This window comes from Acomys russatus, chromosome 24 (assembly GCF_903995435.1).
Source record: "Acomys russatus chromosome 24, mAcoRus1.1, whole genome shotgun sequence".
In the NCBI taxonomy this organism is placed as follows: domain Eukaryota; kingdom Metazoa; phylum Chordata; class Mammalia; order Rodentia; family Muridae; genus Acomys; species Acomys russatus.
Window position 1 is genome coordinate 37,873,340 of NC_067160.1, and position 14,011 is coordinate 37,887,350.

The window sequence follows — 14,011 nt, forward strand, 5'->3', positions numbered from 1 at the left end:
ATCAGAAAGAACAGAAAGCCTACAAGCTTATGGAAACTGAGCAACCCCCTCCCTACTCAATGACCTTTGGGTAAGGGACAAAAAAAGAAGTTAAAAACAACCCAGAGTTCAATGAAATTGAATGAACAACATACCCAAACTTACAGGACACAATGAAAGCAGTGCTAAGAGGACAGTTTATACAACTAAGTGCCTTTATAAAGAAATTAGAGATATACCATACTATCAAATTGACAGCACACCTAAAAGCTCTAGACAAAAAGAAGCAGACACACTAAAGAGGAGAGGATATCATCAAACTCGGGGTAGAAATCAATAAACTAAAAACAAAAGAGAACAAGTCAAATAATAATGAAGCCAAGAGCTGGTTCTTTGAGAAAATCAAACTTTTATCCAAACTAACTTAAAGTCATAGGGAGAGTGTTCAAATCAAGAAAATTAGAAATAGAAAGGGAGACATAATTGCAGTCACAGAGGAAATACAAAGAATCATTAGGGCTTACTTCAAAATCTTATATGGTACAAAATATGAAAATCTAAATGATATGGACAATTTTCTTGATGGATACCAATTCCCAAAATTGAATCAAGATCAGTTAAATTATTTAAATAGTCTTATATCTCCTACGGAAATAGAAGCAGTCATCAAAATTATCCCAACAACAACAACAACAAATTCCAGGTCCAGATGGATTCAGGGCAGAATTCTACCAAACCTTCAAAGAAGACCTAATACCAGTTCTCTCCAAACTATTCCACAAGATACAATCAGAGGGAAAAGTACCAAACTTATTGTATGAGGCCACAGTCACCTTGACACCTAAGTCACACAAAGACCCAGCAAGGAAATAGAATTTCAGACCAATTTCTCTTGTGAACATATATACAAATATACTCAAGGAAATATTCAAAAACTGAATCCAAGAAAACATCAAAAAATATCATTCACCATGACCAAGTAGGCTTCATTCCAGGCATGCAGGAGTGGTTCAATATATGGAAATCCATCAATGTAATCCACCATTAAAACAAATGAAATAAAAAACCACACGATCATCTCCTTAATTGCCAAAAATAAGCATTTGACAAAATCCAACATTCATATTTAAAGCAATGGAGATATCAGGGATACAAGGCACATACCTCAACATAATAAAGGCAGGATACAGCAAGCCTATAGCCAACATCAAACTAAATGGAGAGAAACATATCAATTCCACTGAAATAAGGGACAAGATAAAGCTATCCACTCTCTCCATATTTCTTCAATATAGTATTTGAAGTCCTAGATAGAGCAATAAGACAACAAAATGAGATCAGGGAGATAAAAATTGGAAAAGAAGAAGTCAAGTTATCACTACTCATGGTTATTATGATAGTATACATGAGTATTCCCAAAAATTCTACCAAGTAACCCCTGCAGCTGATAAACACCTTCAGCAAAGTGGCTGGATAGAAAATCAACTAAAACAAGCCATAGCCCTGCTGTATACAAATGACAAAAAGGCTAAGAAAATAATAAAGGAAACTACACACCTTCAGCAAAGTGACTGAACACAAAATCAACTCAGAAAAATCAGTAGCCCTCCTATATACAAATGACAAACAGGCTAAGAAAATAATTAAGAAAACTACACTCTTTTTAATAGTCACAAATAATATAAAGTATCTTGGTGTAACTCTAACTAAGCAAGTGAAAGACTTGTATGAAAAAACTACAATTCTCTAAAGAAATAAATTGAAGAAGATATCAGAAGATGGAAAGATCTCCCTTGCTCATGGTTCAGGAGAATCAACATAGTAAAAATGGTCATATTACCAAAAGCAATCTACAGATTCAAAGCAATTTCCATGAAAATTTATACACACTTCTTTACAGATTTTGAAAGATCAATTCTCACCCTCATATGGAAAAACAAAAAACCCCAGAATAGCTAAAATAATCAAGCTGTACTATAGAGTAACAGTAATAAAAACAGCAAGATACTGGCATAGAAATAGGCCCACACACCTATGGACAGTTAATTTTTGACAAAGAAGCCAAATTCATACAATGGAAGAAAGACGGCATCTTCAGCAAATGGTGCTGGTCTAACTGGATGTCTACAGGTAGTAAAATATGAATAGATTCTCATTTTTCACCCTGCACATAACTAAAATTGAAGTAGCTTAAAAACCTCAACATAAAACCAACATACTAAATCTATTAGAAGAAAAATTAGGAAAGACTCTTGAACACATCTGCACAGGAGAAAACATCCTGCACAGAACACCAAAAGCTCAGGCTCTAAGTCACCAGTTAATAAATGGGACCTCATGAAATTGAAAACTTACTGTAAGGCAAAGGACACTGTCAACAGAACAAAACACAGCCTACATACTCGTAAAAGAACTTCACCAACCCCACATCTGACAAAGGGCTAACATCCAAATTATATAAAACCTCAAGAAATTAAACACCACCAAACCAAATAACTCAATTAAAAAGGTGGGGTTCATAGCTAAACAAAGAATTCTCAACGGAGGAATATTGAATGCCTGAGAAACACTTAAAGAAATGATCAATATCCCTAGTTATCAGGGAAATGCAAATCAAAATGACTGTGGGATTCCATCTTTAACCTATCCAAATGTCTAAGATCAAAAACTCAATTGACAGCACATGCTGGTGAGGAGGTGGATAAAGGAGGACCCTCCTCCATTACTGGTGGGAGTACAAACTTGTAGAAGCACTTGAAAATCGATCTAGTGCTTTCTCAGGAAATTGGGAATAATTCTATCCCAAGAACCAGCCATAACACTCCTGGGCATATACCTGAAAGATGCTCCACCATACAAGGACATTTGCTCAACTATGTTTATAGCAGCTTTATTTGTAACAGCCAGAATCTGGAAACAACAAAGATGTCCTTCAACCAAAGAATGGATAAAGAAACAATGGAATACTACTCAGCTATTAAAAACAAGGAAATCTTGAAATTTTCAGGTAAATGTAGAGATCTAAAAATGGTCATTTTGAGTGAGGTAACCCAGACCCAGAAAGACATGCATGGTATATACTCCCTCATAAGCTGATGTTAGTCACATAATACAGGATAACAACTCTACAATACAGTACGATGCAGACCTAGACCCTCTGCCCAGATCTAGTAGATAGGAGGTGCAGTCTCTTTGTGGGTCCCACAATATGGGGAGTAGAGACTACTTTTGACATGGACTGTGGGCCCCAATATTGATCACATCCCCCTGGACTGATAGCCTTGTCAGGTCACAGAGAAAGGAGATACAGGTAGTACAGATGAGACTTGATAGGCTGAGGTCAAATGTTAGGGGTAGAAGGTTTCCCCTTTCTGAGGACTAGGAGAGGGAGGGAGAGTGGATGAAGGAGGAGGGATGGTAAAGGGAGGAAATGAGGGAGGGGGCTACAATTGGGATAAAAATACTTTGAACTGCAGAACAAGCAGGTAATTTATACTGCTATTAGCACTACATGGGAATAGCTCTGAGACTGGTTGAGGCATGAATGCCAATGGACAGATAATGCTTTTCTTTTGGTTATAGATCCCTGTGACTTATTAGTTGCCATTCTTTGTATGGCACGAATGAAGATTTACAAACGTAGTTCTTCTGCTCATACAAAGAGAAGAGAACAAGCCTTAATTGTTCTATGCATCCTGCACACTGCATATATTTATAATTTAAGGACTGTATAATGCTTGTGAGAAATTATGTTTTCAGAACAAAAGAATCAGACACTGATACTGTATCAGACCTGACAGGATTAATTTCTCTCAGCATGATGGATGCTGACATCCTGCATCCTTCATGTTCCAGCACCAAGTGCTTCAGTTGCTGTTCCTCATAAGAACAGGACAGCTTTGAAGAAAGTTTCCCATCCCAATTGGTACAGCATTTCAGGCTGTCCCACACAGGACTTCTATTAAGCCTGGAATTTCTCAACAATTACAAACTAGACCACAAATGCTATTCCTACCTTATAACCAATTCATCCATTTTTATTTAGGCCCCACACAAAGGTATTATTAGCTCCCAAATTAGCTGGAGGAAACTTTAAGAGAACAATGCCCCATTTCCCTTAACGGAGTTGGGTAGGTAGGTTTTTGGTTGTTTTCTTGGACTATAGATGTTCATTTTCATTGAGAGTTGGTTATATGTTCAAGATTGTACTCATGGATATCTCTCTTTTTCTTTATCTTTCTTTCTTAGGTTTGGAGATAGTGTTTGAAAAGAAAGAAGGCAGAATATAGAAATATATAGAGATAATAGGACAAAAAGTGTATTATTTAATCTACTTTCTCAACTTAAGGCTTTATTTGTTACTCACAAGTTCATTGGCATAGAATTTTGTTATGTTGATATAAAATAAGTTTAATTTTGAGAAATTGGTCTAGAAATCAAATTTAAGATTTTTCTTCACATCCATATACATTTGTACTCTAATATAAGGTATTGTACCCATATAGTACAAGGTTTACTTCCAATACTTGGAAAGTACTATTGCAGGCTGCTTAGGATAAATAAGATATATAAGCTAATTATTAGTTGGTCAAATCATGGTCATGTCAATTCCTAGTCTGTTTTTATCACAAGAATATACAGCCTAGGTTTAACAGATAGATATGATTCTATAGATAGATAAGGTAAAATAGTTAGACAAGGTCTTCAAAAACCTTAGAGATCTACAGAATATGGCATTTAAACATGTTTTTTTTTTAAATTATTTTAAATATTCTTTGACAACAAGACAGGTTAACTCCTGGCAACACCCAGCCTACCTCAAAGAAGATGATGAGCATCAAAGAACCTTCTTATGGAGGTGGCTTCAAATGGGCCAAATAGCCCTGAGTGGTGCAAAATGTCCTCATTTCTGCCTCAGAGAGAATTCTGCCTAAAAAATGGGTATAGGCAGAGTTGACCACCAAACTCTGCCAAGAGAAGGTAAGCAAGTCCTTAGTAGTTCCTATTTCACAAATATGTATGTGAAATATATTGGGCCAGAGGTTGAAGATGATGCTCCAACCTTATAGAGGGCTTTGTGTGACTGTTCAGGCAGCAATTGCCATTTTTTTCATTTCAGAAGCGTTAACCTATACTTCCTGTTTTCTCAGGTAATTAATATTTATTCCTTCTCAAGTCTTTTATGGGGTTGAAGACCAGATAGTTTAGTTTTACAATTAAGCTTAATTGTTTAAGAGTTAAGAGATTTTTAGGTCTAGATAGATGTTTTAAGTTGATAGAGATGAGATATGATAGGTATTGAATTACATTCAGAATTTTAGACTCACCAAGATAGGAAAGATATTTTCTTCAAGGTTGCCAAATACAAATAGCCAAATCACTATGAATGTGACATTTATAAATTTCCTGATTGTTTCTTGGTTCCTCTTGCTGTACATAGATTATTGAATATATGTATAATAATATAAATGTATAATGTAAAAAATGAAAATAATAAAAAAGATAAAAACTAATGAAAAAGAAAAATGTACTTGCACAATATGAATTGGAACAATCTGAGTTTTTCAAACTGTCATGGAACAGCTTGAGTTTATTTTCAAAAAATAGTGCATATTTTTAAATATGGTGTTCTGTGTAATAAGTCATGCTGCAGTTCTACAATAGCATTTTCTTTCTTTCTCTCTGTTTCTTTTTTTTTTTCATTCTGACTGCAGTTTTCCCTCCCTCTTCTCCTCCCATACCCTCACCTCATATCCCATCTTCTTTCCAACCCCATCCCGTCCATTTTTCTTCCATGTTTTTCTTAAGAAAAGAGCAGACCTCCCATGGATATCAACTAGCTATGGAATATCCAGTTACAAAAGACTAGGTACTTTCTATCCTATTGAGCTAGATGAAGAAAGGGACTCAAAGACAAGCAACAGAGTCAAAAGCAGCTCCTGCTCAGTGTTAGTAGTCTCACAAGAAAATCAAGCTACACAATTATAATGTATATGCAGAAGACGTAGGTGAATCCTATCTAGGCTCCTTGGTAGGCTGTTCATTCTTTGTGAGCTCTTATAGATTTTGTTTTGTTTTGTTTTTGTTTGTTTGTTTGTTTTCTTCTTGGTTTTAGTGGCCTCCTTCATTCCCTGGTGTCCTACTGTTCTTCCTTCACTTCTACTGGATGATTTCCCAAACTCCCCCTACTGTTTGGCTGTTGGTCTCTGCATGTTTCCATCAGTTTCTGGGTGAAACCTCTCTGATGACAATTGAGCCATGGGATCCCTGCAGAGGAGAGCTGCTAACAGAGAGTGGAACCAGCCCAAGTGTCATCAATCTGTGAGTATAGCAGAATATCATTAGGAATCATTTCATTGACTTTTTCCCCCCATTCATATTTGGTTCCATCATAGGTCTCTGGGATACCCTGTCTCTGTTTTCTGGCTCTCTAGGTAATGTCAGTGCTGAGATCCTTCTCATGGCATGAGTCTCAAGTTAGATTAATCATTGGTTGACCACTCCCACAATTTCTGTGCCACCTTTCCCCCAATACATCATGTAGGCAGAACAAATTGTGTTTGGAAAGTTTTGTGTCTGGGTTGGCTTTCCAAACCAGTCTTGCCTGGTTACAGAACATGGACAGATCAGGTTATGTATCCCTGACTGCTAGCTATCCTACTAGGATCACCCCCGTTGGTTCCTGGGCGTTTCTATTGCCTTAGGTCACTAGCTCTTCACAGAGACGCCCAGATTCCAGTTGTGTGTCCCAGCACTCTCTTTCTCTGTCTTTCCCTTCAGCTGATCCCTCCTGCTCTCATCTCCACCCCCCCCATCCAGTCCCCTTCCAACATCCACATACAAAGTCTACTCTATTTGACCTTCACAGTGATATTCATGTGTCTCCCTTGGGACCTTCTTGTTACTTAGCTTCTGTGGGTCTGTGGATTGCAGCATGGTTATTATCCTTTACTTTATGGCTAATATCTACTTATAAGTGAATGCATACCATGATTGTTTTTCTGGGTCTGTTTTACTTTGCTCAGGATGATTTTTAAAGTTCCACTCACTTACCTGCAAGTGTCATGATACAATTGTTTTAACAGTCGAATAATGCTTTGTTATGTAAATGTACCAGATCTTATTTATCTATTCTTTGGTTGAGAGACATCTAGGTTGTTTCCAGATTCAATATATTATAATTAAAGCTGCTATGAAAAATGTTGAGCAAGTATTCTTGTGGTATCAGAGACTATCCTTTGGGTATATAGCGAGGAATGGTATACCTGGGCCTTGAGGTAAATGTGTTCCCAATTTTCTGAGAAACTACCATATAGATTTTCAAAGTGGCTGTACAAATTTGCCCTCCCACTATCAGTGGAGGAGAATTTTTCCCTTGCTCTACATCATTGTGAGCACAAGCTGTCACTTGTTGGTCTTAGTCATTTTTATAGGTGTAAGGTAAAATATCAGAGTCATTTTGATTTGCATATCCCTGATAGCTAAGAATGTTGAACATTTCATCAAGTGCTTCTTAGCCATTTGAGATTCCTCAGTTGAGATGTCTCTGTTTACATTTGTACCCCATTTTTTATTTGGATTATTTGGTTTGTTGGTGTCTATTTTTTTGAATTTGTTAGATATTTGAAAATTAGGTTTCTTTCAAATGTGGGGTTTGTGAAGATTATTTCCCATTCCATATGCTGCTGTTTTCTCCAAATGATGTTGTTCATTGCCTTACAGAAGCTTGTCAACATCATGAGTTTCCATTTATTAATTGTTAATCTTAGTGCCTGTGTAATTGATGTTCTGTTTAGGAAGTAGTCTCCTGTGCCAATAAGTTCAAGGTTATTCCCAGCTTTCTCTTCTATCAGGGTCAGTGTATCTGGTTTTATATTGAAGTCTTTGATCCATTTGGATAAGGTTTGTGGAGGGTGATAGATATGGATCTATTTTTGTTATTCTACATGAGACATCCAGTTAAACAAGCACCATTTGTTGAGGATGCTTTCTTTTTTCCATTGTATAATTTTGACTTCTTTGGCAAAAATCAGATGTCCATAGGTATCTGGATTTTACTTCTGGGCCTTCAATTCAATTCTATTGATTTCCCAAAATCTGTTTGTTATTAATGCTATTACCATGTGGTTTTTATTACTAGATCTCTGTAGTACAGCTTGAAATCAGGAATGGTGATACCTTTGAAAGTTCTTTTATTGTACAGGATTGTTTTAGCTATTATTTATTTTCTATGTCTCTATATTAAGTTGAGTATTGCTATTTAAAAGATCTGTAAAGAACTGTGTTGTAAATTTGGTGGGAATTACTTCAAATCTCTAGACTGTATTTGGTAAAATGGCCATTTTTTACAATGTTAATCCTACTGATCCATAAGTGTCAAGATTCCATCTTTTGATTTTTTTCCAACTTCTTACTTCAAAAAATTAAAGTTCTTGTCATGCAGGTCTTTAATTTGCTTGGTTAGAGTTACACCAAGATATTTTACATTATTTGTGGCTATTGTAAAGGGTATTGTTTCTCTAATTTCTTTTTCAGCCTGTTTAACATTTATATAGGAGGGTGACTGATTTTTTTTTTTCCACTTAATTTTGTATCCAGCCATACGACTGAAAGTATTTATCAGTTGTAGGAGTTCCCTGGTAGGATTTTTATGGTCACTTATTTACAATATCATATCATATACAAATAGAGACAGTTTGATTTCCACCTTTCCAATTTGTATTCCTTTGAGATTCTTTAGTTGTCTTGTTATCTAGTTAAAATTTTTGTACTATAAGGAATAGATATGGAGAGAATACATAGCCTTGTCCCTGTTTTAAATGGAATTTCTCTGAGTTTTTCTCCACTTAATTTTATGTTGGCTGTTTGCTAGCTGTACATTGCCTTTATAATGTTTATTTTTGTCCCTTGTATCCCCTGATATGTCCACAACTTTTATCATGAAGGGGTGTTGGCTTTTGCCAAAGGCTTTCTCAGCATCAAATGAGATGAGCATGTTCTTTTTTCTTCTTTCAATTTGTTTATATGGTAGTTTGTATTGACAGATTTTCCTATGTTGAATAATCTCTGAATCTCTGGGGTAATGTCTGGATGATGGATGATCTCTTTTATGTATTTTGGATTCCATTCATAAGTATGTTATCAGTATTTTTGCATCAATATCCATGAGGAAAATTGGTTTTAAATTTTTTTCTTTATTGAGTCTTTGTGTGGTGTGTTTATCAGCATGACTATGACTCATAAAGTAAATTTAGCAATGTTCCTTTTGTTACTATTTTGTGGAATAATTTGAGAATTCTTCTTTAAAATCTTCTGGCCCTATTTTTTTTTTGGGGGGGGGGCAGGGTTTTAATGACTATGCGGCTATGGGTCTATTTAGGTTGTTTATCTGATCTTGATTTAAATTTGGTAAGTGGTATCTACTGGGTAATTGCCCATTTCATTTAGCATTTCCAATTTAGTGAAGTACAGATTTTTAAGTAAGACCTAATGATTCTCTGGGTTTCTGAATGTTATGTTCTCATTTTCATTTCTGATTTTGTTAATTTAGGTAATTCCTCTGTGACTTTTAGTTTGTTTGGATAACAGTTTGTGTGTCTTATTGATTTTCTCAAAGAACTGTTTCATTATTTGTATTGTTCTCCTTGTTTCTATTCTATCAATTTCATTCCCAAGTTTAATTATTTCTTCTCATCTACTCTTCTTACGTGTGCTTGTGTTTTGTTCCCCTAGAGCTTTCAGGTGTGCTGTTAAGTCACTAGTATGAGATCTCACTTTTTTTTTTTTTTAATATGGAGTCATTCAGTGCTATGAACTTTCCTCTTAGATCTGCTTTCATTGTGTCCCATAAAGTGATTTGCTGTGCATTCATTTTTATTGAGTTCTTGGAAATCTTTAGTTTCTTTCTTTATTTCTGCCAGTATTCACTCTGTAGAACTTTTCAGTTTCCATGTGTTTGTTGGCTTTCTGTTCTTTCTGTTGTTGTTGAAGTCCAGCTTTAACTCATGATGATCTGACAAGGCACAAGGGATTATTTCAATTTTCTTGCATCTGTTGAGACTTATTTTGTGACCAAGTATATGGTCAACATTAGAAATGTTTCCAGGAGGTGCTAAGAAGGTATATTCTATTTTATTTGGATGAAATAGTTTGTAGATATCTGTTAGGTCCATTTGAGTCATAACATCTTTTAGTTCCATTATTTTTCTGTTTAGCTTCTCCTAGATGACGTGTCCATTGGTGAGAGTCAGATGTTGAAGTCTCCCACTATTAATGTATAGTGGTTGATGTGTGATTTAAGCTTTAGTAATGCTTCTTTATGAATGTGTGTACCCATGCATTTGGAGCATAGATATTCAGAACTGAGTCATCATCTTGATGAATTTGTATTTTGTTTAATATGAAGTATCCTTCCAATTTCTCTGGATTATTTCTGGTTGGAAATATATTTTGCTAGATAATAGAATGGATACCCGAGCTTGTTTCTTGGGTCCATTTACTAAGAAAATTCTTTTTTCAGCCCTTTACTAGAATATTTATATTTAAGATAATATTTACAATTGATGTTGATATGTATTTTTATATGCAGATGATGATGGATCCTGTTTATGCATCCATTCTGTTAGCCTGTTATTAGGAAATTTAGTCCATTGAGGAATATCAATGACTAATGATTGTTAATTTATGTTATTTTTATGTTGTTGGTGTTAAATTTTGTTTTGGTGTGTGTGTGTGTGTGTGTGTGTGTGTGTGTGTGTGTGTGTGTGTGTGTGTGTGTGTGTTTGTGTGTTTTCCTACACTTGGTTTTTCTGGGTTTAGTTAGCCTCCTTTGGTTGGAATTTTTCTTTTAGCATATTCTATAAGGCTAGATGTATAGATTGTTATTGTTTAAACTGGGTTTTGTCATGGAATATATTATTTTCTTTTTCTGTGGTGGTTGAAAATTTTGCCAGATATAGTAGTCTGGGCTGTCACCTGTGATCTCTTAGAGACTGTAACACATTTATCTAGGCCCTTCTGGCCTTTAGAGTCTGTTGAGAAGTCGGTGTAATTCTAATATGCACGCCTTTATATGTTACTTGGTTCTTTTTCCTTTCAGCTTTTAATATTCTTTCTTTGTCTTCGGTTGGTGCATCAGTTTGTGCAGGACCCCTTAGGTCCAGATCTTCCAGCCTTCATGGTCTTCCTGTGGCACTCTTGACCCCTCTGTGTCCTTCCAAAACCCCACTCTTCCATACAACTCTCAGCGTTCTGCTCAGAGTCTGGCTTTGAATCCCAGAATCTGTCCTGATTCTTTGCTGGGTGGAGTCTCATAGAGGACATCAATTTTGGGCTAATATTTGCTTATAAGTGAATATATGCTAGGTCTGAGTTACAGATGTAGCCAATGGAGAGCTAATTCTCCGCATGTGGAGTGTGGGAGGGGGTACTTGTTCGGACCCTCTGACATGCACTCTGGTGCCCACCATTTGGTCACTGCCTCATGACTGCAGGCACACAGAGGCAGGGCGTGCAGACTATCCAGTGTTTATATTTGTTAGATGGATATTTCGTGTATGTTTTCCCCTTGGTTTCTGTATCCTCCCTGATCTTCTCTCCTGAGTGCCCTGGGATTCTAGTGGCCTGTAAATATTTAGGTCTACTTAATGTCTCCACTGGGCATTCGTGGCCTGCATAACCTCTGGACTTTGGGTACCAACATTGCTTCTGGTGTTCTAAGTACTTGTGTAGTTTCTGGGGTTTTGATACCAGCTTCATGGCCTCTAGTAAAACTTAAATCTTCTCCAAAGTTGTAGGCTAGAATACAGGGCCCAGGAGAGGGGGTTTATTGGGGGTATTGGATGGACTTAATGGAGTGTTAGGATGTTGTGGGCAGTGTCTTACCTAGGGTCCCTATTACCAGGACTTGAAAATGGAGTTAAACAAAGTGATAGAAACATTAAACAAGAACCAGGTAAGGTGGCATACGCAGACAAGGAGGCAGTGGCAGGTGGATCGCTATGAGCTCAAGGATAGCCTGGTCTACAAAGTGAGTCCAGGACAGCCAAGGTTACACAGAGAAACCCTATCTTGGGAAGAGAAAGAAAGAAAAAAAGAAAGAAAGAAAGATTAATAAAGGCTCAAGCTGGACTGAAGATCAAATTAAAAACTCAGTAATTTAAAGAAAACATTACAATTATAATGAATCAAACAGAAGACAGGACTAGAAGGTAAAGGATCTAGACAAGATAATCAAGAAATCAATTTTTTTAAAAAATCCACAAGTATGGGGCTTAAGGAATTAGATTTATATTATGGCTAAGGAAAACTTGGCAGCTGGTAAACATATGACATAGTCTAGGTTTCATCTCTGTTACAATTTTGTAAAAATATTTATTTGTACCCCATACATTCTTCTTTTTGAGAGTAATTGCAAATGTTTAATAAATGTCCTAATTACTTTTAATCTTCATTGTACATTTACTATCCTGCTGTTTAGTTATTATAGTCTAGATTTTTACTTTTGTCTTAATAGTCTATTCTGAAATTTATGACTTAAGTTATTATTGCCACCCTGTTAAAATTTAAATGTAGACTTGGATTAGAAATATTATAGCATTTTATTCTTAATTGCCCCTCTACACACAAATGTAACATTTCCTGAATTAAGCATTATTCTGAAACCATTACAAATGTTCTTTGATGGACTTTGTTTGAAATAGTTTCTGTAATGAGTCAGTCATTAACTATAATAGAAGTTATAAGTGAGAAATTAAAGTACTTTATATCTAGTTTGTTTTGCTAGTTGTAATATTTCTGATTTACATAAGTCGAAACATTATTTATTTTACAATGTTACTTTGTATAAAAATTAATGCTGAGTCTAATGCCTTTGACTCAGAATCAGTGTTAAGAATCACTCAAAGGAATGCTTCACCTTTAATTTCTTTCTTGTTCATTTCACTTCTATTAATTTGGCTGATAATGCCATGAAAAGTTTAAGTACATTAAGATAATTAAACAAAAGGATTGGCAGTAGCAGCAGGTCTGAATGCTCCTTGTGATCAGTCTCCGTGTTTGTGTTTGATTTCTGTGAACTAGATGTAAATCTATTGTCAATGTCAATGAGTTTGAAGGGAATCACTTATACTCATATAAATAAAGCCACTTTAGAATGAATACAGCACCAGTAATTTATTTCTGTAAAAATTGGTACCCAGATGTTCACCATGTATTATTTATTCAAGATCAATAAATGACCCACTTAGAAAGACACCATGTAGGGCAGTGATGGAAAACTTCTTATAAATTCTAAATTATCATTAAAAGCATGGTGGAGCCAATAAGCAGAAATACTTCACAATGGCTGTTCTACAAAAGAAAATATGATATTTGTAAATTTGGTACCTGAAAACTAAATAGCTGTGAGAAGTACTGTGACATGAATGTTATATGCTGCTTTTCCTATAAATTTGTCTGTGCATTTATTATCAAGACTTGGCATTTCTCAGTTTTATCATAGTTATTGCTCCTTTAAGAAACTTTCAGATATTCCTATTAGAATTTGCCATTTTTTCATTACACACACAGTAAGCTTGTGTACTGTATATAAATCTACATTATTTAAATTAAAAGATTAAGCATAATTCTATGTCCCAGTAAGCATTATCACTACTTTGTGAATACATGAAATAGCTCTAAATATAAAAGTTAAATTTTTAGGTTATTAAATCTATGCATGCTTACCCAAAACAGATAGATAATTAGAGAACAAAAGGCACAGTAAATATCATTAACATTTAAAAATAAATAATAAATAACATTATATCTACATAAGGCTATAAAGATTTTTATTCATTAATTAATTTATTCACTTTACATCCAGGCCATAGGCCCCCTCCCCCTTCCTTCCTACTCCCACCCTCCCTTCCCAATCCTCACTCCCAATTCTTCAGATAAGTGGAGCCCTCTACCCACCCAGGACAACTAATCAACTTGCATCACAACAGGAGTTCCTCTCCTTTCCCTGAGGCATGGCAAGGCTGCCCCATCA